The sequence below is a fragment of the Carcharodon carcharias genome, chromosome 9 (genome assembly GCF_017639515.1).
Source record: "Carcharodon carcharias isolate sCarCar2 chromosome 9, sCarCar2.pri, whole genome shotgun sequence".
NCBI lineage: Eukaryota > Metazoa > Chordata > Chondrichthyes > Lamniformes > Lamnidae > Carcharodon > Carcharodon carcharias.
In genome coordinates, this window is record NC_054475.1 from 65,282,375 (window position 1) to 65,308,659 (window position 26,285).

The following is a 26,285-nucleotide window of genomic DNA, read 5'->3' on the forward strand; positions in this document are numbered from 1 at the left end:
GTGACCTTAACTCCACTTGGCTGCCTGCCAATCCTCCTGCAGCCATGACTCCTTGTCTCAATCTGTAACTCAGCCTTGAATATACTCAATGACCCAACTTCCACTGCTCTGAGGAAGAGAATTCCATACATTAATGACCTTCAGTTTCTGGTGTGTTTACATGACAGCATGTCCAGGCCAATATATCCTGAGGTGCCCAATATCCAGAACACAATACTCCAGCTGGAGTCTGCCAAAGCTCTGTATAACTGAAGCATTATGTCAATTCTTTTGTATTCCAGCCATCTTATGATAAAGGGCATTTTTTTTAATACATACCAGGCTCACATATGGGGATAATGGAACTGTGACTTCAGTGTGCCAAGATCCCACAACACTAGCTGAAGAACATGACGTTCTGCTGGACTTCACTGCCACCAAAGACATATCAATCCATTGTCTGTTGCCTCTGCTGGCATCCTGCTGTACACAGGCGCACACAAACAGTACTTCAAATTCATTAATTCTCTGAAGTGTTTAACAGATTTGAAATCCAATACCATGCTAATAGATACAAGTCTGTGCTGTTTGCAGCTATTTATCCACCTCATTCATAAGAAATAGGAAGAGAATAGGTCATTCGACTCCTCCAGTCTGCTCCACCATTCAATAAGATCATGGTTGATCGGATTTTGGTCTTAACTCTTACTTTCCTGCCTGCTCACCATAGTCCTCAACTCCCTAGTAGATGAAACATCAATGATCCAACCTTCACTGCTAGTTGGCAGGAAGAATTGCAAAGCATACCAACCCTCAGAAGCAATTCCTCCTCATTTCTGTCTTAAGTGGGGGAAACCCCTTGCTTTGAAACTGTGCCCTCTAGTTGTAGTTTCCTCATGTGTGTAAACATATTCTCAGCATCTACTTTGTCAAACACCCTTAAAACTTATTGTTTCACCTCTCACTCTTCTAAACTCCAATAGGCCAACCTGCTCAACCTTTCCTCATAAAATAACCTTTATCCCAGGTATCAGCTTAGTGAGCCTTCTCTGAACTGTCTTCAATGCAATTTTATCACTCCCTTAAATAAGGAGACCAAAACTGTATGTGGTATTCTATGTGCAGTCTCACTAGTGCTCTGTACAGTTGTAGCAAGGCTTCCACCCCTTTTGCAATAAAGGACAACATTCCATTTGCCTTTCTAAACCTGCATGCTAACTTTGTGATTCACGTACCAGGACACCCAGATCCCTCTATACTGCAACATTCTGCAGAGTCTCTCCACTTAAATAAAATGCTGCTTTTCCATTATTCCTACCAAAGTGGACAAGTTCACATTTTCTCACATTATAACCCATCAGCCAAATTTTTTGCCTCCTCACTTAACCCATCTATAACCCTTTGCAGACTCTGGTCTCCTCTTTGCAACTACTGTCCTACCTTTGTCATCAGCAAATTTAGTGATCACACACTGTCTCTTCACCCAAATCTTTGATATAAATTTTAAATAAACAGTTTGAGGCCCTAGCACTGTTTTCTGTTGCACTCCATTAGTTTGCATACCAACCCAAAAACCATCTTGACTGAGTCCTATGTCCTATTTGCTAACCAATACTCTATCCATGTTAATATGTTGCCCCCACTACCATGGGCTCGTGTAGTGACCCTCTATTGCTCGTCATCTTCTGGGATACTTGAAGGTTATGGATTAAGAATTCACCATAAAAATGTGACCAATAATATCAAGCAAAGTTCTCTGCAAAGATCAATGTTAATTATTGTCGTTGTCTTTTTAATTTGTAGACGTTTACATGTGAAACACACCCCAGGCTGTCACACCCAACCACTCAAACAGCACTTTAAAATATTAAAAAGTGTCCTTAGGCACCACACAGAAGCATCAGACAAAAGTTGACAAAGAACGAGGTATTAAGACAAGTGAGGGAAAGTTTGGTTAGAGGTAGATATTAAAAGTAGGAGGTGTGGAAGAGGCAGAGCACTTTAGGGAGGCTTAGAGTAGAGGCAGCTGAAAGCAGCAGCTGCCTATGGTGGGATGAAGGACTGCAGGGTGTGCAAGAAGCCAGAAATTGAGGAACAGTTATCCGGCAGATTATGGGACTGGAGGAGGTCAGAGATACAGGGCTGCGTAGACAGCATGAAAAATTTAAAAATGGAAGCTGGACCAGGAACCAATGCAGTTCAGCAAACACAGCAGTGACAGAGGGACAAAGTCTTGTTCACCTATGTGAACCCACACAGTATTGGATGGGCACTGAAAATTATGGAAGACGACAGACCAGCTCGGAGAGCATTGGAATAGCTTGGATATAACAAAAGCATAGAAAAGACTTCAGTAACAGCTGGGCTGAAGCAGGGATGAAGATGGGCAAAATTACTGAATTGAACTCAGGACTCAACCTATTTCACTTTATTGGGATTCAAAAATTGGCACAGCCTCCAATGCTCAAGGACAGGACCATAGGGAGCACATTTAACAGTTTAAAAAGATTGTATTTATGATAAAGTCTACAAGGCATACTGTTAACAGGGAGACCAGGAAAAAAGATAAAATCAGATCAAAGTCAGACAATAACTGTCCTGAAGTTTAATTCATTGGTTGACATCCAAACAACAATACCTAAAGATAGTACATGAATGGCTTCCTGGAATACAGGATCAATTTCTACAATTCCAGGATTACAGACGTGGGCCTGACTTTTTCCTGCGTCAGGCAGGCTTGGTGGGAGCTGGGAGGAGGTGGGGAAGGGGGGCTGTCATGAAGCCGACCACCGCCCACAATCAACTACACACAACCATTTTACACGGGCGAGCCAATTAAAGTGCGAAAGAGCGCTTCAATCACCGAGGAATGGAGCTGCCTCAGGGAGATTGAAGCTCTTTTGAAAACAATAAATAAAATCAATAAAAATTTAATGAAACATGTCCCCTCATGTGACTGTCACATGAGATGGGACATGTTTTTATATTTCAGAAAAACTTCTTATTTGATTCATAAAAGCTTTAGGAAACCTCATCCCACTTATGGATGAAGTTTCCTAAAAAACACAATAAGGCCGCTTGGCATTTTCGCCTGCTCACCAACCAGAAAGTTGGACAGGCAGCATAAATTTGACATTAATTACTTTGATAGGTCTATTAAGGCCATTAACAATTATCAGGTGCACAGCCAACTCTGGCGCACGCCTGCTGAACGAAACATCAAGTGACAGCAAGATGATGCCAGGACACATGCCCAACGTCATCACGTTATTTTACACGCCAGCGTGTCAGACCCAGCCCTGCACGCTGACTGCAAAATCCTGGCGATGGAGTAATTTGGGTATCACTTGCCACATCTCCCCAACCCAAGAGCTGTAGTACATCACAGACACCTCCACCACAATCACATCTCCTCACTCAATTTCTATGAATCTACACAGTTATTGCAACAATTGTGGGCGATTTCAGGCAAGGATTGCATTTTTGAAAAAACCATCCCATCCTTAATGTAGGGCTAACTGGAGTCAATTGCAAAACCTAATCTGGGCTCACATCAGTTGGCCAAGCTCAGAGGAGGAATCCAACCTCTCTTCACTACATGGCCCACTGCCACACCACACAACTGAGCTTTTGGGAAATGTCTTGGCTTTTGCAGTTCACAATTACCACAAATGTAACAATGGATTTCCTACTCAGGATTGTGCATTCCACAAGGCAGAGTAGTCTTAACTTTAAGACCCAGGTGGTATGGACAAATTCCCAACATTCCTGGACAGTGATCGATACAGGGAGTGATTTCAAGGAGAAGGGGCAACCAGCATAGTTTCTGAGAACATAAGATCACAGTATATGAATTAAACTTGTATCTCCATAAAAATGGAACAAATTTTAAAGCAGCGCAATTCTTTATTTTATCATTCCCATGTTGTTCTTGAAGTTCTCTGCCCAAAGGCATGTCCGACCACAATCTCCATCAGCGTGGGACAAGGAGGTAGGTCCCAAATCCACCCCAGCTGGAGTGAGGATTGAGCCCTGTGCACCAGTTGGATCCACATCAGCCAACTGAACCTACCAGGCCCCCCAAGGAGTCAGTCATGTGGCAACATACGTGCATGTTGTAGCCTGGATAGTGCATGCAGGGAGCTCCAACTGTTTTCCACCATATTGCAGTTCAGAAATCTCCTGCCATTGGCATATTTTGGAAAGATTTACAAGTTGATGCTCAACCTCTTTGGCCGTGTTACGAACGCACCTTCCCTGGCCATCAAGTCCTGGAGTGGGATTTGAACCTAGAGCTTCTGACTTATTCCAAAGGTACTTTGATTGCAATACAGACTTTTCCAGAAACCATGTTCATACACATGCTACTATTTTAATCACCCCTTTTAGACATCCTTAACATCTTAGGCACAGTACCAATTTTTATCTGGGAACACCTTGTAAAGCACCTTTGGAACATTTTTATTTTTAAAGGTGCTACATACATGCAGGTTGTCGATGAACACCACCACCACAAGTGCCGCTGGTCCAAAACCATCTGTAACTTTTGTGGATAAGCAGATTCCTCACCATATATTCCAACTCCCCAACAGATGCTTTGGCTCTCTTTAAAAGGAAATAATGTATTAGACTGACAAGCCTCACACTGAGCAAAATACTTTGTAAACAGGCAGACACACAGGGCCAGCCCCTAAAGAATCACAGGACAGTGCTGTTACCATGAGCTTTATATGGACTGAATGATAATCAGAATCACTACAGCACCACAAACTAAGACTACAATTGAGATTTTACACAACAGTTGAACATGGAAACAGGTTTGATTAAGGTAGCTGGCAAGTGTTATCATCACATAACCAGCTACCAAATAGAATGATCAATGTTGAGTGTAGGTCCTGATATAAAGTTTATAATACTCTTGAAGCGGAGGTAAGCTAACCGTAAGATTAGGCCAGACTAACTCACCAGAATATAGATACCATTCTTTCACAGTAGCACTAAACCTACATATGCTCATCTCACCTCCTTTACATCATATCAGCAAATCTATCTCTCTTTCAAATGAGGTCTGAACCATGATAATATTCACTTTGAGGTAAAAAAAAGACACTGAGATGAAAAACAACTTGGAAGATACACACATTCAGGAAACAGTTGAGTTGTGAGACCTGTAAAGTGATAGTCAGAATCTTACCTGAAGATGATAGACATTAAAGAGTAGGAATTAAACATAATCCACAATCAACGTTCAAACTCAGGAGGAAAAGTAAGCAGTTTAACAGAAGGGAAGAAACATCAATGAAGTATTTTTGAGCTCTCAAAAAGTTAAGAATATTAAAGTTATCACATTGCTACTAAAATTAAAAATTGTTTTACTATAGACATAGAAACACTGACATCAAGACAACAGATTCTTTCTGATGCAGAGACTAACATTCCTACACTACATTTCCTTCAATACAGCAATTTTCTTACTCAAATCTTCATTTTCAACATAGACCTCCATTATACCCACAAATAAAAACTAATCATGAAACAAATACCAAAATATTAAAGTTAGGAATCTGAAAGTGAAAGCTTGTTTGAATCATAAAAAGGTAACATCTAATCAGTTTAGTAACCTACAAGCACCACTGGACCTAAATGCTGAAAATATCTGGCCTGATGGTATACAACCATAACCCATAAAGAAAGCCACTCCCTCTTGTCTGCTCTGTCCTATAGATTCTCTATGATCTCACCTCTAACATTATTGTATAGAGATGAACTATAACTCAATATACCTGCTTTAGGGGTTCTTTATAGGTGTTCTTACCTGCTAGTAATGGGAGCAGCTGGAACTAGTTAATAGGGAAACACCAACATATTAATCATTTATTAATTGGCTGTTAGGATACATCTCATCTGCTAAACAGGTTTGCAGGACACATTTAATATGTTAATTGCTCATGGGCCATTAAATGGTTTTCAGAATACCTAGTCATCAGGTCTATTCAGACATATACTACTGAGATGTAAAAGTCGTCCTTGCTTCCATTGTTTCATGTAGGTAGTAACTGGTGATGGGGTAAAATCCCATTGATAGTCATAGACCTCTAGGTGGCCATTTTTCTTCCAGTCTAGGTAGTAGTGACAGTAGACTAACTACAGAAGGTATATTCTTAAGACTGTTCTAACCTCACCTGAGACTTCTTTAGACTGTCTAGAGGGAGTTTTTCATAGAATTGTACTAATAGAAGGAGGCCTTCAGCCCATTGTGCCTGTGCTGCTAGAATGGAAATCTCTGATCTCACTCACCTTGCCCTGAAGTTGGTTATCCAGCTTCTGTTTCTATTCCTGCTGCCAAAGCAGATCTTCTATTTTAATTTGCATTATCAGAGTTGAAAAGTTCCTATTCAGTGCTATAACTATAGAACATATGAATTAGGAGCAGGAATAGGCCACTCGGCCCTTCGAGCCTACTCCAATTACCTCAGCTATACTTCAATGCTCCCAGACCTGCTGAATATTTCCAGCATTTTCTGATTTTATTTCAGCCACTCATTTTCTTCCTTATTTGTTTCCTCTTTCTCTCACTTTTTAATTGACATTCAATTAAAGCATGGCTGATTTGTGTCTTAACCCTATTTATCAACCTTTCGTCCGTATCCCCTGATATTATCCTTGACCTTGAATACACCAATTGTTCCAGAATCTACAGAATTCCAGGGGGAGTGATCACATCTCCATTAACGTTTGTTTGAAAAGTGCTTCCTAATTTCCCTCCTAAATGTTCTAGCTCTGATTTTAAGATTATGCCCCTTTGTTCTTGATTTCCCCATCAACAAAAATAATTTCCCCATCTCTGCTCTATTGAATCTTTTTAAACACCTCAGTTGGATTAATGTCAAACTTCTACATTCAAGGGAATATAATCCGAGTTTTTTTCAATTTATCCTTCTAATTTAACCCCAAAAAAGTCTGATGAATCTGTGCTCCATCCCCTCCAAGGGCTCCTGAGGTGTGTTGCCCAGAACTGAACATCCCAAACCTGAGCAAGCTGAGTTCAATTGAGGCATAACTTTCTCCCTTATGGATTCCAGTCATCTGAAGATAAAGACCAATGTTCCAGTAGCCTTTTTGATTGCTCTTTGCACCTGTCCACTAGCTTTGTCTCATCCCAGTTCCTAATGGCAAAATAAACACAATACTTTTTGCATGCAAACTGACCGTGGAAGTGTCTTGAATTCCCGTACATTCAGCGGAAACTGTCCATACACTGACAGGTAAGGTTTTGCTGTTAATATTTTAAAATGTTTGTTGTTCTTAGCCTGAAGGAAATCTCTGGGAACTTGGAACATGTTGTTTCCTGACATCTGGCAAGTGAACAAATCAGGGTGGAATTTCCTGTGCATTTTCTTCCTAATGAGAGACACATAGAGTCATGTAACATAAAGCAAATATCCAGTGTATATGATAGAGGAGACATTGGTGCAAGTACGTTATGCATGTAGTTACACCATGCCTGAATTTCCTTGGCCTTAATGATCACTGTGCCTCACACATCTTAGCTAATTATAAGTGCTTTAACCCCTGGCTAAAAAAACTATGCACAAAAATTTAGACAATATTCAGCAAGTCAGGCAGCATGTGAGGAGAGAGAAACAGAACTATCATTAGTCATTAGTCTTGATGGTCTTTCATATTTCCAACATTTTTTGTATTTATTTCCAGTTTACAGCATCCACAGTATTTTGTTTCTGTGTACACAAAACTGTCCTGGACTTGCATTGGTTCAAAATGGGTGTAAAATTAAGCCCAGTGGGAAAAAAACGTTTTTCTTGTGTTTGATGGTGATTTTTTCTGAGCAACTTTTATCTCCTCACTGAGGTCTGCATTGTAATTTTTCTTTCTTTGCATTGATGTCTATGGCATTGGTATAAGTCACATTGCAAATTGAAAATCTACCACAATTGCTGAACCTAATGTGCATGAATGATAAATAGTTTGACACTACAAATTACGTGCCTAAGAGGGAGTACACAATGTAATTTTGGCACTTTCCTCAGGCCACAATGTTTTTATTCCTTTATGGGATGTGGGCGCTGCTGACTAGGCAAGCACTTATTGCTCATCCCTAATTGCCTTTGAGAAAGTGGTGGTGAGCTTCCTTCTTGATCTGCTGCAGTCCATGTGGTGTAGGTACACCCACAGTGCTGTTAGGGAGGGAGCTCCAGGATTTTGACCCAGTGACAGTGAAGGAATGATGATATATTTCCAAGTCAGGATGGTGAGTGACTTGGAGGGGAACTTCCAGGTGGTGGTGTTCCCATCTATCTACTGCCCACGTCCTTCTAGATGGTAGTGGTCATGGGTTTGGAAGGTGCTGTCGAAAGAGCCTTGGTGAATTTCTGCAATGCATCTTGTAGATGGTACACACTGCTGCTACTGTGCGTCGATGGTGAAGGGAGTGAATTGAGCTGCTTTGTCCTGCATGTTTACACCATGTATGTTAGCCCAAAATATGAGTGCAAATACAGGTTGGTAAAATGCACATAATGTGTAAACTCAGTTACAATTTCCTAATTTTTTCACTAGGAAGCTCCACTTCATCATTAGAGAGGTTAATTTACATGGTAGTTGTTTCATGACATTAGCATGAGACAGAGCTTTGTAATATTAAAAAGGATACAGAGTGAGAAGTTTAAGGCATGTAAATTTAAAAAAAGCAGCAAATGCCAAATACTCTGGCATCTTGCAGGACACAGCAAGATGTGGGGAGATGAGCACAGTGCAATGTTCCCACAGTTCCACCGCATCAATGTTATACTGATTGATGGGCAGGGGCTATCCCTACATTTGGTAGCTATATTCATGTGCAAGTAGCCTGCCAAGAAGTTTCTTCCATCAGAACCACATCTGTATGAATTTGACCCAATTAGTAATCAAATTGAAACACGCAAAACAACGAGAGATGATAAACAGTCATACGTGGGAGTGAGCAGAATTCCTCGAAAATGATGATTTAGCAATTGTATGTTGAAGTGTGCAGCAGGAAATTTATAGCAGCAATCTTGAATCAGTGGCCCCATTCCCAGGAAACCCAGCTGGTTCTGGTTATGGATGCCTGCACTCTTTACTCAGGAACAGCTGGAGCTGGAGAGGCCGGCAGCCTTACATGCCTGTAGTTTGCAATCTATTAGGGATTATATGTGCTCTGCTGTTGTTACTGAGATAAATAGAATGACTTCCCTGTGAACATCACAGGGGCTAAGTAAGAGCAGGCCGTCTTTCTAGAATAGAAAAGATTTTGGGAAGTCAGGATGGGAGTGGGCCAATCAGTCCTCCAGCTCGTCCTGCTCTTTAATTAGATCATGGCCAGTCTGTATCTTAACTCCATCTACCCACTTGGGTCATGTAACCATTAATGCTCTCACCAAGCAAAAATCTATCCACGTCAGTTTTGAAATTTTGAATTGACCTAGTTCTGGCAGTTCTTTGGGGGGGCTGAACTTCAATTACCCTTTGTGTAAAGAAGTACTTGCTGACATCACTAAATGGCCCTGCTATAATATTAGGCTTTGTTTTGGACCCAAACAGCTGAGGTCACAGCTTCTCTCCACCTAGTCTATTAAATCCTTTAATCACCTTAAACACCTTAATTCAATTACCCCTAAATATTCTATACAAGTGGCTCTCAATCTTTTGCTGCTTCTAAGGATCCTTTCCCATGGGTTCTAGGGACTCTTGTAGCACAACTCAAAGTGCTTTTACTGTATCCAAGTAATTTCATTCATATTGTGCATGCTCTGCCTGAAGGCAGGTCCTTGGCCATTATCTGCTGATACTTCATCCTGAGTTGCTTTTTTTGGCAGTGGTGGTTTGCCATTGCCTTCCACTCTTGGGTAGGGTGAGGAGGCAGGTCCCAAGTCTACCTCAACGGGAATGGGAATCAAGCCCTCACCAGTGACATTATTCTGCAGCACACGCCAGCCATCAAGTCAACTGAGCTAACTGGCCCCTATAAAAGTAATTACACAATTAAATCGTTTTATTTATTATTTTTGCTTTACTGATTTTGAAACCAACTTGCTATTGGTTCTGAGTAACACTTCTGTCACGATCATAACCTAATAGACTTTCATATTCAGTTGAGTGTGAGAAACTCTGGTCTGAAAATAGTTATATAAAACTTATATAAAGGCAATTTCAAAGGTATGAAGACCCAGTTGGCTGAAGTGGACCGAGTAAATAAGCTAAAAGGTAAGATGGTAGAAAGGCAGTGACAGACATTTCAGGATATATTTCATTACACTCAACAAAGATATATTCCATTAAGAAAGAAAGACTCTTGGGGGAGAATTTTCTCCCCGTTGGGGTTGTGCGCGGGTGGGCGCAGACCCAATCTGCGCCCCCCAATCGGGTCTGCGCCGCTGTTTTACATGGGCAGGCCATTTAAGGCCCACCCAGCGTGATGTGCACCCGGAAACGCTGAGCAGGTGGCGTTCCCTGAGTTGGGAGAGTGCTCTTTTGTACATGTGCACGAAAGTGCGCAGAAACCTCCCTGAGGCACAGAGCTGCCTCAGGAGATTAGTTTTACATTTTAACAGTTCAATAAAGCGTTGAAAAATTTTTTATGACCATAGAACCATAGAAAAGTTACAGCACAGAAGGAGGCCATTCAGTCCATCTTGTCTGTGCCAGCCCAAGGACACCCAGGTGCCCTTTCTAATCCCAGCTACCTGCACCCAGCGCGTAGCCCTGCAGCTTACAGCACTGAAGGTACTTTTTTTAAAAGAGTTGAGAGTTTCTGCCTCTACCACCAACTTGGGCAGCGAATTCCAGACACCCACTACCCTCTGCGTAAAAAAGTTCTTCCTCATGTCCCCCCTACACCTTCTGCCACTTATCTTGAATCTATGTCCCCTGGTTCTAGAATTCTCCACCAAGGGAAACAATTTTATCTTGTCCACTCTATCCATTCCCCTCATAATTTTCTACACCTCAATCAAGTCACCTCTCAGCCTTCTTTGTTCTAAGGAAAATAACTCCAATCTAACCAATCTCTCCTCGTAGATACACTTTTCTAACCCTAGCAACATTCTTGTAAACCTCCTCTGTACTCTCTCTGGAGCTATTACATCCTTCCTGTAATGTGGTGACCAGAACAGCACACAATGCTCCATTTGTGACCTCACCAAGTCCGACATTATATCCTTCCTTTTATATTCTACATCTCTGCCAATGAAGGGGAGCATTCCATATTCCGTCTTTACAACCTTGTCTACTTGAACTGCTGCCTTCAGGGACCTGTGTACTTGTATGGCAAGATCTCTCACTTCATCTACCCCTCTTAGTATATTCCCATTTATTGTGTAATCCCTGTAACTGTCTGACCTCCCTAAATGTATGACATCACACTTCTCTATGTTAAAATCCATCTGCCACTTTACCGCCCACTCCACCAACCCATCTATATGATTTTGGAGATTATGGCTATCCTCTACACTATCCACTACTCGGCCAATCTTTGTGTCATCTGCAAATTTCCCAATCATGCCCCCCACGTTCACGTCCAAATCGTTAATATATAACACAAACAGCATGGGTCCCAACGCCGAGCCCTGTGGAACACCACTTAAGACAACTTTCCATTTGCAAAGGCATCCATCGACCATTACCCTTTGTTTCCTGTTACAAAGCCAACCTTTTATCCAGTTTGCCACATTACCCTGAATCCCATGGGCTTTTACTTTCCTGACCAATCTGCCATGTGGGACCTTGTCAAATGCCTTGCTAAAATCCATGTACACAACATCCACTGTACTACCTTCATCAACCCTTCTTGTCACTTCCTCAAAGAATTCAATCAAATTTGTGAGGCAAGACCTTCCTTTTACAAATCCATGCTGACCATCCCTGACTAGTCCATGCCTTTCCACATGACAGTTAATCCTATCTCTCAGGATTGATTCTACTAATTTGCTCACCACCAATGTAAGACTAACTGGCCTAGAATTGTTTGGCATTCCTTTGATCCCTTTTTAAACAATGGAACTACATTTGGATTTCTCCAATTGTCCAGTACCTCCCCTGTATCTCGTGAAGCTTGGAAAATCATCCTCAGAGCATCTGCTATCTCCTCCCTGACTTCCTTCAGCAGCCTCAGAAACAATCCATCTGGCCCTGGTGACTTATCAACTTTCAAGGATTTCAACCCTTTGAATACTTCCTCTCTCTTTATGACTATCCCATCCAATATCCCGCAGTGTTCTTCCTGGACTACTATACCTATGTCCTCCCTTTCCTTTGTAAACATGGAGACAAAATATTCATTCAAAACCCTTCCCACAGCCTCTGCATCTACACACAAGTTTCCATCTTCATCTCTGATAGGTCCCACTTTTTCCTTAACTAACCTTTTAGCATTAATGTATTGGTAAAACATTTTTGGGTTACCTTTAACTTTACTTGCTAATCTTTTTGCATGCCCTCTCTTTGATTTCCTTATTTCCCTTTTATTACTTTGTCCCTGCACTTCCTATATTCGTCTAGGCTATCTGCAGTGCTTAGTTCTTTGTGCCTATTGTACGCTTTCTTTTTCTGTTTGATCTTCCCCTGTATTCCTCTAGACAACCAGAGGGGTCTAGATTTGGCAGTACCACTCTTATTTTTGAAGGGGACATGTCTACTTTGTACAATTAGGATCTGGCTTTTCAGTGTTTCCCGCTGGTTTTCCACCGTTTTATCCTCCAGCAGTGCTGTCCAGTCCACCTCAGCCAAGTCCCTTCTCATTTCTGCAAAATTTGCCTTCCCCCAGTTCAAAACTTTTCCTCCTGCCTTATCTCTGTTCTTTTCTATGGTAATGCTAAATCTAACTGAATTGTGATCACTTTCCCCGATATGGTCGCCAACTGTCACTTCACCCACTTGCCCTTCTTCGTTCCCTAAGACTACGTCTAGAATTGCATCTCCTCTCATTGAGTTTATCACTAATTGGTTGAAAAAATTTTCCTGGACACACTGCATGAACTTTTCTCCCTTAGTGCCCCTTATATTGTTTGAATCCCAGTTGAAATTAGGATAGTTGAAGTCTCCTACTATTATTGCCCTCTTGTTCTTACAAGCAGAAATTTGCCTACATATTTGTTCTTCTATCTCTCTTTCACTATTTGGGGGTCTGTAGTATAGCCCCAGTAGTGTGACTGCCCCTTTTTTATTTCTAAGCTCAATCCATAAAGCCTTGTTTGTTAACCCATTTAGTATATCATCCCTTCTCACAACTGGAATTGATTCTTTAACCATTAGTGCTACTCCCCCTCCTTTTTTATCTCCTACTCTATTGTGTCTGAAGACGCTATAACCAGGGATATTTAGCTGCCAGTTTTGTCCCTCCTTTAGCCAGGTCTCTGTTATAGCAATGACATCCTGCTGCCATGTGTCTACCTGTGCCCCTAACTCATCTACCTTGTTTGTAATACTCCTTGCATTGAAGTATAAACAGTTTAACCCTGTCAATTTCCCTTGTTGGACACTTTTTAAACTTTGCTTTTCCTGTAACTCCATGTCTATCACAACGTCCCTAGCTAATGTTCCACCTCCATTTTTCTGATCTGAATCTGACCTATCTGATCCTACTCCTGGGATCCCATCCCCCTGCCACATTAGTTTAAATACTCCTCAACAGAACTAGCAAAAGCCCCTGCAAGGACACTGGTCGCAGCTCTGCCTGGGTGTAGCCCATCCGGTTTGTAAAGGTCCCACCTTCCCCAGAACCAGTCCCAATGCCTCAAGAATCTGACTCCCTCCCGGCTACACCATCTCTCCAGCCACGTGTTCATTTGGTCTATCCTCTTATTCCTGCTCTTGCTAGCACGTGGAACTGGGAGAAATCCTGAGATTACTACATTTGAGGTCCTGCATTTTAATTTATCTCCTAACTTCCTGTACTGAGCTTGCAGGTCCTCATCCCTTAGTTTACCTATGTTGTTGGTATCAATGTGTACCACGACCACTGGCTGCTTACCTTCCCTCCCCAGAATGTCCTGCACCTGCTCCGTGATATCCTGGACCCTGGCACCAGGGAGGCAACATACCATCCTTGATTCACGTTTGCAGCCACAGAAGCGTCCGTCTGTGCCCCTCACTATTGAATCCCCTATCACTATAGCCCCACCACTTGTTTTCCTCCCGGCCCTCTGAGCAGCAGAGCCACCCACAGTGCCGTGAACTTGGCTGTTGCTGCTTTCCCCTGAGAGGCCATCTCCCCCAACAGTAGCCAAAGCGGTATATCTGTTAGAGAGGCAGATGACCACAGGGCACTCCTGCACTACCTTGCTGAGTCTTTTACTGTTCCTGATGGTCATCCATTCCCTTTCTGCCTGTGTAATCTTCACCTGCGGTGTGACCACCTCGTTAAACATGCTATCCACAACTTGCTCAGCATCTCGGATGCTCCACAGTAAGTCCACCCGCAGCTCTGGCTCCGAAATCCGGTTAGCTAGAAGCTGCATTTGGACACACCTTTCACACACATGGTCACCAGGGACTCTGGAAGCGTCCCTCATTTCCCATATCCTGCAGGAGGAGCTTATCACAGGTCTGAGTTCTCCTGCCACGACTTCCCTCTCGATTAAGCTAGTTTCTCTGTTAAAAAATACGCTCGGGGCCTTATTTATGTTAGCTAGGAACCTTGCTTCTTGACTAATTATACTTGTACAGTACTACTCTATACTTTTTTTTAGCTCCTACCTCAGTATTAAGCAATGAATTACTTTAATAGATTGAAAAAAAAACTCACCAGGATGTACTAACCAATCAGCTGCTTTTTAAAAAAAATCCACTTTCAGAAGAGTATCCCTTGCAGGTCTTGTGCACTCCTGAAGGTACTGCCTCTCCCTCTATCTTTGGTTTTTAGTTTGAGAAGGAGGAAGAGATGGAAACAGAACAGCAATGTAATGTTTGGGGCTATTCCGTTCTTTGACAGTGGGTCCTCCTCGATCCCCTTCTGAGTTGCGGTGACTGTGTTGACTTCTCCAGAATTCTTATCAGTCACTTCTCACCACCGCCCTCTGTTGGAACGAAAACCTGGAGAATGTGGACACTGATCCCACTACCTCCTGCATGCAAAGCAAGTACTCTACATTCCTCTATGTCCCCTCATGTGAAACTGCCACATGAGCTGGGACATGTGCATTAATTTTATTGAAATCTTTTGTGAAAACTTAAAATCATTCATAAGACCTCATCCTGCCTATGGATGAGGTTTCATGAAAAATGTGAAGGCCGCCTGGGCTCTTTGCCTGCCCACCAACCTTAAGATTGGATGGGCTGCTCCGTTAATTATTTCAATTGTAAGTTAAATGGCCTTAATTGGCCTTTGAGAGTTTGGTGGGCCCACAGCCAAGTCGACTGTGTACCTGCTGAGCTAAAAATCTAAATAACTTGCAGTGACGTTGGGATGCACATCTGACGTCACCCTGCATCATTTTACACCTTGGCGAGTGGGCCCTGCCCCCACTTGCTGAGCTGAAAATTCTTCCCTAGGAGAAGAATGAATCATTTGTGGTTAACTAAGGAAGTTAAGGGTGGCATCATATTGGAAGAAAAGGTATACATTGCAGAAAAGATTAGCGGTAGCCCAAAAGATCAGTAAAACTTTAGAAAGCAGCAAAGGACGACTAAAACCAATAAAGAGGGAGAAATTGGAATTGAGAGTAACTTAGTAGGAAATATAAAAACAGACTAAACATTTCTACAAGAATACAAAAAGGAAGAGGATAGCTAAAATAAACATTGGTTCATTAAAGGTTGAGAATGGGGAATTAATAATAGGAAACAAGGAAATGGCAAAGGCTTTGAAAAGTTTTTTGTATCTGTCTTCAGGGTAGAAGGCACTAAAGGCATCACAAGAGCAGTAGATAATTAATCGGCAAAGCAATCACTATCACTAGAAAAAAAGTAATGAGTAACCTAAGGGGATGAAAGGCTGACAAGTCACCTGGACCCGATGTTCTGCATCCTAGGGTCTCAAAGGAAGTGGCTACAGAGATAATGAATGCAATGGTTGTCATTTTCCAAAATTCCCTAGACTCGGAGAAGGTAGCCTGGGATTGGAAGACCATAAATGGTACACCATTTTCCAAGAAAGAAGGGAGACAGAAAGCAGGAAACTATAGGCCAGTTAGTCTAACATCTGTCAATGGGAAAAGGCTAGAATCCATTATTAAAGAGGTAGCAGTAGGACATTTAGAAAATCATAATACAATCAGGCAGAGTCAACATAGTTTTGTGAAAGGGAAATCATGTTTGACAAATTTGCTACACTTGTACAGCGCATTTATGAGACAGCATCTAGAATACTGTGTACAGTTCTGGCCTCCTTGTTTATCGTGGGCTATACTTTCACCTCAGAGAACCTTCACCAAGTTGACTCCTGGGATGAAGGGGTTGTCTTATGGGAAAAGGTTAAGCAGGTTGGGCCTGCACCCATTGGAGTTTAGAAGAATGAAAAATTATTGCACTGAAATATATAGGCCAGAATTTTACTTTTGGAGTGCAGGTGCACGCTTGACATGCCAGAATGTAATATGACGTGCAATAATATTGGGCGTGCGTCCCGACGTCATTTTGTTGGATGCTAGCTTGCCGGAGTTGGCTGCACACCCGCCAATAATTGGAAGGCCTGTTAAGGCCATTAATGACGTAATTAACTTGAAATTTACGCTGCCGGTCCAACCTAATGATTGGCTGGCAGGCACAAAGGCCAAGTGGTCTTTACGTTTTTCAGGAAACCTCATCCATGAGCGGGATTTCCTAAAGCTAATACTAATTAAATAAAACCTTTATTTTGACATTAAATTTCATTCAATTTTTACTGTGTTTATTAATTTTTAAAAAAAGTTTTGCAATCTCCCTGGGACAGCTCCATGCCCATACGAGGCCCAGCTCTCCCCCCTCCTACTGCCTTTCATGATCCATGCAGGGCGGGCCTTAATTAGAAACATAGAAACTAGGAACAGGAGTAGGCCATTTGGCCCTTTGAGCCTGCTCTGCCATTCATCATGATCATGGCTGATCATCCAACTCAATAGCCTGTTCCTGCTTTATTCCCATACCCTCTGATCCCTTTTGCCCCAAGAGCTTTATCTAATTCCTTCTTGAAAACATACAATGTTTTGGTCTCAACTACTTTCTGTGGTAGTGAATTCCACAGGCTCACCACTCTCTGGGTGAAGAAATTTCTCCTTATCTCATTCCGAAATGGTCTACCCTGTATCTTCAGATTGTGACCCCTGGTACTGGACTCCCCCCACCATCGGGAACATCCTTCCTGCATCTACCTTGTCTAGCCCTGTTAGAATTTGATAGGTTTCTATGAGATCTCCCTAATTCTTCTGAAATCCAGTGGATATAACCCTAACCGACTCCATCTCTCCTCATATGTAAATCCCACCATCCCAGGAATCAGTCTGGTAAACCTTCGCTGCACTCCCTCTATAGTAAGAACATCCTTCCTCAGATAAGGAGACTAAAACTGCATACAATATTCCAGGTGTGTTCTCACAAAGGCCCTGTTCAATTGCAACAAGACATCCCTGTTCCTGTACTCGAATCCTCTGGCTATGAAGGCCAACATACCATTTGCCTTCTTTACCGCCTGCTGCACCTGCATGTTTACCTTCAGCGACTGGTGTACGAGGACACCCAGGTCTCATTGCACATTCCCCTCTCTCAATTTATAGCCATTCAGATAATAATCTGCTTTCCTGTTTTTGCTACCAAAGTGGTACCCACTTTTACCCACATTATACTGCATCTGCCATGCATTTGCCCACTCACTCAGCTTGTCCAAATCACACTGAAGCACCTCTGCATCCTCCAGCTTTGTACCCGCCTGCGTGAAATCGCGGTGCAGAGCCAATTGCGGGTGGCGGTTGGCTCCCCGACCGCCCCTGCCTGCTTCTGCCAACCCCACCTGTCGAGGGCACAATTCAGGCCATGAGACTCTGAGGGGGCTTGGGAGGGTAGATGAGAGAGGATGCTTCCCCTAGTGGGTAAATTTAGACCTATGCGGCACCGTTTCAGATTAAGGCATCTCCCAGTTAAGGTGGAGGTGAAGGGGAATTTCTTCTCTCAGAGGGTTGTTAATCTTCAGAATTCCATACTCCAGAAAGCAGTGAAGGCTGGGTGATCAAATATATTCAAGGCTGAGAAAGACAGATTTTTGTTCTACAGAGGAGCCAAGAGTTATTTTGGGGAGGGCAAAGGGGGTGGGTGTGGGGGAGGTGTGTGTGTCAGACAGGAAAGAGGAGTTGAAGCCAGGATAAGATCAGCCATGTGTACTTCAATATCCCCACCATTGGTCCCATTAATTTATTGATTCATATTTGTTGTGACCGATGTCATTACCAACAATAGATGTCACACTATCAATACTCTGGGAGATACCATTGACTAGAAATCCTAACTGGATCAGCCACATAAAAACTGTGACTGCAAGAACAGGTCAGAGCCTTCTGTCAAGAGTAACACACCTGACTCCCCAAAGACTGTTCACCAGGCACAATTTAGGATTGTGACGGAATACTCTTATTTGCCTGGATAAGAGTAGCTCCAGCAATGCTCAAGAAACTTAACACCATCCAGGACAAAGCAGCCTGCTTGTTCAGCACCCAATCCATCACCTTAAGCATTCCCTTCCTCCACACTGATACACAGTGGCAGCAATGTGTACTATCTTCAAGATACACAGTAGAAACTCGCTTTGACAGCAGCTTCCAAATCTGTGATCTCCAACACCTAGGACAAAGGCAGCAGACACATGGGAACACCACATCTGGAAGTCCCCTCCAAGCCACTCACAATCCTGACATGGAAATATATTGCTGTTCCTTCACTGCCGCTGGGTCAAGATCCTGGAACTCCCTCTATATAAAAAATCATCACAAGTTAGAAAGCCACTTACCACCCAACATCAAAGAATGGACAAGATAGGGATGTAGTAAAAAATAACATTTATATGAGCTAAATAAAGAATAAAAACTTAACAAAACAACATTTTCTCAGATAGCCATGTGCATACCCTTGTGCAACTACAAATCCTCTCTTCTTTTTTCTACTCCTATCCTTATAGGATTATTAGAATAGGACCATTACATAGGACTATCATGGTGCAACCTCTTTGTCTTCAGGTAGAGACAGGTTGCTCACATCCCTGCTCTGACTGCTCAGATGTTCTCGGCTAACATCCTCTGGGTTTTGGTGTCTGTGAGGGTCCTGCCAATGGCTGCTCCACCTGAGCCTGGGCAGGGGCAGACTTTGCTATTGAGAGACGAGACCACAGGTGGGTTACTGACAGAGAGGTGGGATGTGGGTGAGAAGTCTTTTAATGACCCCTTTTATGGCCCAGTCACATTTCAGTGCTACCGCATTGCTGGAGAATGCTTTGATAGATCAGTGCTGTCCTGCAAGGCTAAGACTAAGGTATCTGTTATCCTATTTAAGGTGGCAGACATCTAGGCATCCAGAGTCTGCATGTTGGTGTTCAAGGCATTCATGGAGCCATTTGTCTGGACAGCATGGCAGTCCTTGGTGATGGCCGCACTATCCATAGGAGAAGGCATCATCACATGGCTGGTCACATACACCTCTCTGCAATGGCGGTGATGCTATTTTGAAGACCTCTCAGTACATTGAGCAGCAGCAAAAACTGTGCAATGATTCTCCTTTTTATTGGCAGCCTTCAAGATACAGCCTCTGTGTCCAGCTGAGTAGAACTGGGGGAGGCTGACTGACTTGAAACATTAGCTCTCATTCTCCCTTCACTTATGCTGCCTGAGCTGCTGAGTATCTCCAGTATTTTCTGTTGTTATTAAATCTTGGAGATGGCTGTGGTCCCTGACATGGACTCTCCACTACTGTCCCTATCTCTGACATTTGCACTTGTGAGCTCAACAGGTGAAAACCCAATTTTACAGGGCGAGTATCCTTTATCCAAAACCCTTGGGACCAATTGCATTTTGGATTTCAGATAGTTTTAGTTTTCAGATTCTGCATATGAACTTACATTGCAATAGCCTAAGCCTAGGCTAACTATAGTCTAAAATAAATAAAATGGCTAGAAAAATAAGATGTATCATTGAATAATAAATACAGGGTACCTGTAATAAGTTTCTTTTTGACATGTTCACCACAAAAATCGCAATGTAAACAGTGCAGACAAACAATGAGACTTCCCGTGCTAAAGGTCAATGCAGTTTTTGGATATGTTTGGTTTTCAGATTTACAGATAAAGGATACTCGACCTGTATCTTTACTGAAGTGCCAGTATCATTGCTGGTGCTTAGACTATATAACAGATTGCCACTGTAAGGCTGGTAGGCTGCCACAGTGATAGCGAACCCTCAAGACTTTGAGGAATCATTGTCAGTCACCTCTATCAACTGTTGCTACGTGTGCTGGGCCTTTGGGTCATAAGCAAACTAAGAATATGGGGCAAATCATCATTAGGAAAATTACCATATCTCATTTGCTGTTGAAATCAGGTCAACGTGACTGAGTGCTGTATGGCAATTGAATAGCTTTTATTTATTTGTGTCACCAGGAGCTGGGAGTTCCCCATCTCCCCATGTGCGACACCAGGCACACTGAAATTCTACTGATCTTCCTCTGTGCTTGTCAGCTGTGAATTGGTTGAAGGGTCATCTGTGATTCTCACCCTCTCACCAATGTTCTATGCTCCCTTCTCCTGCAAGGAGGGAAGAAGAAATGTATGAATGTATTGGCATATGTCCATCTGATGGATGGAGAGCATTTAGTGAGGGCAGCTATGAGGGAGATGTATGAAATTCATAAGGATGAGGGTAAGTGGGAGTGGTGGATGGACATTGAGGAAGTGTATCAAAAGTGGATGGACGTACCTGCAAGGTAAGTGAGTATGAGGGGAGTGATGTGATGGAGTAGGCTTGATTTGGCAGATTGAGGAGATTGGGGTGATATACACAGCAGGATCTAGGTGAATGGGTTACTGTAATCACCAGTTTTGACCTGCTGAGATCCCAAAGCACTATCTACACTGAATTCAGGAGCATGGCACCTGAACACCTGCTGCTGATCATGACCTCCAGCCACACCTCCTTGATCTCCACTGCAGGCTTCTTCCTCCTTTTGACAGGGAGGAGTATCTCTCTCAGGTTCCTCACTGACACCAGAAGGACATCCTGAGAGGCGTCACTGAAAGGATGCACAACGTTTGCTCATTCTGACATTTGCTTCTCCAAACAGCTTCAATTTGTATATTTGGATTGTTTCTTTAAAGAGTGGAGTTGGGATCATGCCAGGTTGGTCCATATTAGTGCTGATTGGATGGAACACCTGGAAATAAAATTACAATAAGGTGATTGAGTTCAAAACTCACTGACATGCTTGCTACATTTACTTCAGGGTTTCCTGTGCTCCATCAGGACACACACTCCCAGCGTGTTGCAAATTTAAAATCAAGACCAGTGACTCTATGCAATTACACAATGACCAATCCTTACCATGCTGAAAGAACAAACAGTTACAGAATGAGTGACATTTATCCTGTTGAATGAACAGCACCATTACCCAGTGAGCAACTCTTATCTTGTTGAACAAACAGAAACTGCACAACAAATGCTGTAACATATCTGTAATAAACTTTGAGTATTGGACAGGTTCCTCCTAAGAAGCAGTAAACTTCATTTAGAGCTCCCAATGAAGCTACATGCTTGTACCGTGGCCAAGGCTAGAAAATTCCGCCCCTAAGATTACCCGGGTTTAGGGCTGATTCGTCTGTACAGTCACATTGTCCCCATAACAGTATGATAGGTTTTACTTACAATCACTACATTCCTCCTCTTTTAATTTAGCTTTACCATACTTATTTACAAAAATATCTTAAACCATATCATATACAAATATATACAGTTGATGCAATTATAAATTTAGTCTTTGAGGTGGTTTTCTGATTCGGGGAGAGTGAAGCAACACTACCACTTAAGACTCTTCCATTGGATCAACTTGACCAGGAACTGCAGCATCAGGGACATCCTTAGACAATGGCAGGTCAGAATTATTTACTTCAGGTATGTCTATTTCACGTTAATCTGGCACCTTAGGTATTAAAGGTTCTACTTCAATTTCAGATGGATTAAGTTGTTGTTGGAGCATCTCTCTACTTCTTAGATGATCCATGTGTTTCCTAACATTCCTGTTTTCCACTTCTAGTTGGTATGATAAAGGTCCTGTTTCAGAGACAATTATACCAGGAACCCATTGAGATCCAGTTTCAAAATTTTCCAGTCTTTACTGTGAACATCATAATTCACTTTCTGACTACTTTGGTTCTTCTCTACCTTCCCCATTTAAGTTAGGGAATACCAGACTCAATCTTGTATGAAGGCAGAGTTTCATTAGTAATTCAGACGGTGCTGAACCCGTAGTTGCATGAGTTTTTTATTTGTTCATGGGATGAGAACATTGCTGGCTAGGCCAGTATTTATTGTCCATCCCTATTTGCCCTAGTTCAGAGGGCATTTTAAGAGTCAGCCACATTGCTGTGGGTCTGGAGTCACATGTAGACCAGACCAGGTAAGGATATCAAATTTCCTTCCTTAAAGGGCATTAGTGAACCAGGTGGGCTTTTACAGTTGACAATAGTTTCATGGTTATCATTAGACTTTTAATTCTAGATTTTTTATTGAATTCAAATTCCACTATCTGCCATGGCAAGATTCGGACCTGGCTCCCAAGACCATTACCCTGGGTCTCTGGATTACCAGTCCAGTGACAATACCACTACGCCACTGCCTCCCCTCATGAGATAGCTGAGAAGAAATCTTGAAATTCATGTTTCTAACGTTTTTTCAGATAATCTGTTCATGCCTGTTTTAAAAGTTTGCACCCATTGGATGAGGGATGATACGGTGCTGTTTTGACATGTTTAATCCCATTTGGGTTCATCAATCTCTGGAATTCTGTACTAGTGAAAGCTGTACCATTATCTGATACAACAACTTCTGGTAGGCCATGTATACTAAAACATTGGTGCAGTTTTTCAGTAGTTGCATACAATGTAGGTGATCTCACTTCATATACATCTATCCACTTTGAATGCGCATCGATGATCACGAAAACATGGTCTACAAACTAAAATTAACATAGATTCTGAAGCAACACCCTGGTTCTTTAAGGTAAGACCTGTGCCTTACGTCCTAAAGGTGAAGGGGATGCAGAATTGCACCACTTGGAGAAGTTAGGTATGATGCAGCCAGTCCAATTTTCAGAATGGGCAGCACCCATAATCCCTGTGATGAAACCAGATCAAACCATAAGAACGTAAGAAATGGGAGGAGTAGACCATTCTGTCCCTCAAGCCTGCTCTGCCATTCATAAGAACATGCTCCAGTACCTCAAGAGGCTGTACTTGTGTTGAATTTCCTGGACTCCTCACCAGTCTGTGTGAAGCAGAAAAAGAATTGGACAAACTGGGATCCAATTTTATCAAGAGCCCAAGAACTGGCATCACAAGGATGGTCAAATACACACGTTTCTGAAGAGTTATGCCCATAAAACTGAATCAAGTTGTCAAGATGGTGTCATGTTGTGGGGAGCAAGAGTCATCATCCCTTTGCAAGGAAGAGAACCACTATTGACAGAGCTTCACAGTGTGCATCCTGGCATTGCGAAGATGAAGATGCTCACACGCAGTTATATCTGGTGGCCAGGTATAGACAGTGATATAGAAAAACTGTTGAAACACTGTCTCCAGTGTCAGCAACAACAGGAATTGCTCCACTGCATCTCTGGGAATGGCCTGGTCAACCCTGGGTTAGACTACATATAGCATGTTTTTACGTATTTTTCCCAACTTATCTCAGAATACTCTGTCATACTTTTTTAGCAGCTCAGGAAATTCCCCTGACTTGAAAAATTTCTGACCAGTTGAGTTGAATTTCTTTCGACCAATCGCAGCCCAGAAGGCAAGGTCCTTCACCCGTTCCAACAATCACTGGAAGCTGGGCTGTCTGTTGCCTGTAGGATATGGGTACAGAAGCGATGTCTTTCACCTGTACCGCTTCTCCCATGTATGTTTTTAGCTGAGTCATGGTTTGCTCTAAACTCAATGGTTGGGTACCTTCTCTGAGGTATTTAGAGATGTGTTCTCTCACCATGGTGGTTGATGCTCCTGTGTCAACCTCCATGAGCAGAGACTATCCATTTACTTGAACGGTGATGGTGATTGGTTCAATTTTTACTGCTTTGTCATTGTATAGGGAATAGATATCAGTATCAGTAGCTTCAGTTATATTATGCACTTCAAACACCTTGGCCTGCTGTCTGATTGGCTGTCTTGATTTCACCCTGCTTTATAACATGCCCTTTTCCTGACAGTAGTGGCATTCTGCCTCTTTAAATCTTCAGGTTTCTGGTACATGGTTACTACCCCACGTCGATAACAACTTAATTTCTGAATCACTGGTGAGCTACTCCTGGTATTTATTTTTGTTTTTTGAGCAGTAGGGATTGTCTCCCACTTCACAGTTGTCTCTCCCTGGTTTTCATGCCACGCCCAGAGGCAGGTTCCCACCCCAACTAAAGGAAACGTTACTCATTCTGTAAAGCCTATGAGTCCCTCTCAGCACTCTTGGTGCTATTTCCATGGTGTGCTTCAGGTCAATATTAACTTCTGTAAGTAAACGGTGCTGAATGGCATGGTCGTGTATGCTGCAAACCAAATGATCTCGCAACATGTCACTGAGAGTATCTCTGAAGCTGACAATCACTGCAACTGTTTTAACTTCGCAATATATGTTGCAATTGACTCATCAAGGGCCCTTACTCTAGAGTTGAACTTGAATCTCTGCATGATCACTGATGGCTTAGGTTGAAAATGTGCCTTCATGAGGCCTATTAGCTCATTGAAGAATCTGGAATTGGGCATGTTCGGGGCTGTCAGGCTATGGATGAGGCTATATGTCTTGCTCCCATAGACGCTTAGAAGAATTGCTTTTTGCTTCTCCTCCGCTGTTATTTCATTTGCCACAAAGTACAAACCTAGGTGCTCTATGTACCGACTCCAGTCTTTCATGGATGGGTCAATTCTGCCGAAGAGTGGCTTGGCTGGTCAGTATACTTTTCTTTCTTCCCTTGAAAATAGAAATACTCACATTTACCAGGTGAGGTGCAACATTGGAGCCATTTATCCTCGTTGCCAATTGTAATAAACTTGGAGTACTGGACAGGTTTCTTGTTAGAAACAGTAAACTTTATTTACAGAGCTCCTGATGAAGCTTTATGCCTGAACCAAAACCGAGACTGGAAAGCTCCACCCCTAAGATTACCCACACTTAGGGCTGATTCAGACAGTTACATGATCCCCATAAAAGTATGATAGGTTTTACTTACAATCACTGCAATAGTCAAGGATTTCCAGTTGCTAATTGGAATTTCTGTCAATGATTTATCCGTATAACACTTTGAAGAGTTTCAGGTGCTTCTGCTGTTTCCTCACTTCCCCAAGTCCACCAAACAAGACATCTTTTAAGGTTCTTGTCCTGCCCTAGCTCTGAACTCACTACTTTCTCTAATTTCTCTCCTATTTTTCTCCAAGTCCTCTTGTAACTCATCCTGTCTACGAGACTCATATCCTGCACCCTCATCTCTATTCTCACCAACTGTTAGACAACCAATTTCCCTTCCTGGCCCCCATGTTACCCTTCCCCTCCCCAAGTCACAGTCCTGGAGGATTCAATCTCCCTCAGCATTCTCGGCCCTTAGGGAAAACATCTTGGAGGCATGAAGGTTTTCTTCTGTATCTGGTAGAATTGATTACCTGCAGAATAGGTCTACACTTCAGCAGCATTGCTGCCAGCATAGCTGGGAAGCAGAGTGTAGGCTTCAGCATGATGGAACTGAAAGGACAATGAAGACTTTTCAACGAAAGGCTGATCCATAAGAGAAGACTGAAGAGAATCGACCTTTGGACCCTCTGGCCCTCTGGGACTAGAAGAGAACTCAGGACACTCTGAGGAACTTTCTGCTTCTTTGAAGGAAACAGGCAAAGAGCTACAGAAGCGGAATGATCTTCAACTCCAGGGAAGACTGTCACAGCTGTATTATCCACTGCTGTATCGGAGACTGAAAAGACATTGAAGATCCGAGATTTGAAGGAACATGGATAACAAAGGAAAGAATGACCCAATTCATGTAAGTCTGTCAGGAAAAGATGATATTTCGGGAGAACTGTCAATTTCCCGTAGGCAGTGTTAAGAAAACCACATTTCTCTCTGCATGAGGCTGCT